Here is a 3460-nt window from a genome sequence, read left to right as displayed (position 1 = left end):
CCAGCATCGTCTTATCTATTTGAAAGGAATTACATGACACTCGTTATCTTTCATTTTGAAAACAGAGCGTTCTATCAACAAAAACATGAACAATTATCGTATCAACTTCGCCATTAGCACTAAATACTGACAGACCACAAAGATCCTGGTGGCGAAAAACTTTGACATTACGCACGTCGATTGTGGATTTATAAAGATAAGTGGCGGTGCATAGATAATTTTCCACAACTCACCCATTAGCAGTGACAATAATATTCTCTCTTTCTTTGAATATGATTGCTCTTTTTGTGCGTATATAAGTATATATATATATATATATATATATATATATATATAAAATTACACACACACTCACACACACACAAACACACACATGTGTATATATATATATATATATATATATATATATATATATATATATATATATATATATATATATAATTATTTCCGCAGTCAGACAACGTCGAAGCTCAGAAGAGTCATTTCAACCAACTAAGATACTAGAAGTCGATAACTCGAATTTGGCCCAATTAACATATCTGACCATCGGATTCGAAACCCAAGCGTCTTGCATGTGTGGCGAGTATTATGCAACATGAGCACACTCGCCAAACGCAAGAAACCGTAGTAATTGTCTGTATTTTGGAGATGAGGTGTTTACAATGATTGAGATTGTCGGACTGACTTCCTCATCTTGGTTGTTATTGTCACAACGTTTCAGCCGTTTTGCTCTGCTGCTTTCGTCAGGTGTTTTGTATCGAACTGGGGAACCGTTTGTTTTCGAGACTCCTAACAAACGGTGCCCCAGTTCGATACAAAACACCTGACGAAGGCCGGAGGGCAAAACTGCCGAAACGTTGTGACAATAACAACCAAGATGAGGAAGTCAGTCCGACAATCTCAATCAACAAGAAACCCTATTAACAATAGCGATGTAGCGAACTCGGATTTTTAACGTAAGCGTCTTACAGGCGAGGCACGTACCTTGCAGCATGATCCAATGTGTCATGGCTTTTATGAGCTGCGATTGTTGAAATAATTAGCCAATCACTCACATTTTGAAAATTCTATAACTATTGACACGAAAGGTTAGCGTGTTGGATAGCATTGTTCATAGTGAGTAAAACATTTCTAATTGTGTGGCATCAGCTTGGGTTATAGCTGGTTGGATGATCGCACCCCTTGACTGCGATGAAGTTGGTTTATTCCATAGTCAGAGTTCGTCGCAGTTTTCTCGGCGTTTGTTAGTTAATTAACTTTCTTAAGTGCGGCACGTTTATGTCGGATTTTCTCCGAAAAATGTATGAGATCACACATGATAGAAACCAACATTCTTAAGAAATCTAAGTGAAATCAGAAACAAAGAGGAGACTGCAACTTTACGGCAGCCTCTAAAACTACATACAAATAAAATATTACCAAAATAGTCGTACTTGGATAATAATTTGCTACAAAGGATAATTGGCAATATATAAAGCTGCAACAGAAGTAAAAAGAAACTCCCTAATAATAATCTGTCGGTTTCTATTCTAAACTCGACAAAATCGTATCTTAAACAAGCGTATAAGCTTATTTACACAATCCGTGAATGTTAGTATGTTTTCTTTCTGTGCATGGGACATCTAATGACACATTTCCACCGCTATTACCAGCGTTGCGCTGTCAGAGTCTTTACACATCAATGTATGAAGCCGAGATAAAAACTTGCAGATCATGAATCTTTCGTCTGCCATCATAATACTTTTTTAAAAAAGGCCAGTTTAAAATACATAATATACTTTGTTATTTTCTTTAATTTAATCCTTTTTTCAGAATTTATTAGGCAAAATTTAACTTTTATTTTACCGTGCCAATAAATATGATCATCACTGTATATATATATATATATATATATATATATATATATATATATATATATATATATATATATATATATATATATATATATATATATATATATATATATTATGCACACGAACACACACAACACGCATATATATATTTTTTAAGCACACCCACACATACGTATATATATATATATATATATATATATATATATACATATATATATATATATATATATATATATATATATATATATATACTGTACCCACAAACACACACACACCCATATATATATATATATTATTATAATGTTATTATTATTATTATTATTATTATTATTATTATTATTATAGAGTAAATATGCGTTTTAGTTTTTTATTACCGTTTTTTTTTCTGTTTAGTTGCATTATGTTTAAGATCCCGGACCGTTTTGGGCGATCCAGTAATCTCGTCAGACTTCATAGAAATGTGTGTTTATGGAAGAATAATCTTCTTCCATAAACAAACATTTCTGTAATGTCTGACGAGATTACGGGATCGCCAAAAACGGTCCGGGATCTTAAACATAATGTAACTGCACCGGAGGGAAAAACGGTAATAAAAATAAAACGTATACATATCTATATCTATCTATATATCTATGAAAGTGAACGTGTCTGTCTGTCTGTTTGTCTGTCCGTCTGTGTGTGTGTCTGTCTGTCTGTTTACATTTCCCTACGCAACAACTCTGTCAATATTTAGTCTATAGACTCGAAATTTGAAATACCGGGTCTGAGATTTGGAAAAAAAACGATGTGATGGGTGTCAGCCAGAAATTTGGCTGTTAAGGGGTCAAATTTCAACGATTTGACCTTTAAGAACTCTACCAAACTCCTCCGACAATTTTTGGTCTTCACACTTGAAATTTTAGATATAGGTCCCTTGAACCTGGATCTAACTTAATAAACTGATTTGAGCCCGAAACTATAAATTTTAAGGGGTCATAATAGGGGTCAAATTTAAAAAAAAATACTTTTTTTTTTTTTTTGCTCAGCATACACCTCCAAACACCCGGGCAACGTCGGGATGAAATGCTAGTATATATATATATATATATATATATATATATATATATATATATATATATATATATATATAACTACTTCATTTACTCATATAAATTTAATATACGAAAGTATAGATTTATGCGTAAACTTTAAGTAGTTACTTCAAAAGTCCTCAATACGTAGGTAGAGCTAGTTAGTAATTTATAAAATATATATGGCGATTAAGCTACACTGAATATTCTGCGTTTAATCCACTTATAGGATTCGTCAGGCTTATGCGCGAGTTCTGTGGTTGCTCCTTGTTTTTATATATGTTGAGGATTTCTGGTTAGCCAATCCGGTTTCTAGTATCCACCGCGCCTCTTCCTATCAGCCAATGGGCATGCATTTTATCGAACAAGGATCTGTTTTAGAGCTAGGTTAGTGGTTTAAGGAAGATCTTTTCTCTCTCTTTTTTTCTATAAGTGGATGAAACGCAGATTATTCATTGTAGGTTAATCGCCATATATATTTTATAAATTACTATATATAAATATATATATGCATATATATGCATATATATATATATA

The sequence above is a fragment of the Euprymna scolopes genome, chromosome 8 (genome assembly GCF_053919585.1).
Source record: "Euprymna scolopes isolate OS-2025 chromosome 8, ASM5391958v1, whole genome shotgun sequence".
Classification (NCBI taxonomy): domain Eukaryota; kingdom Metazoa; phylum Mollusca; class Cephalopoda; order Sepiida; family Sepiolidae; genus Euprymna; species Euprymna scolopes.
The sequence above is the reverse complement of the archived record's forward strand: the minus strand, read 5'-3'. Positions refer to the sequence as shown.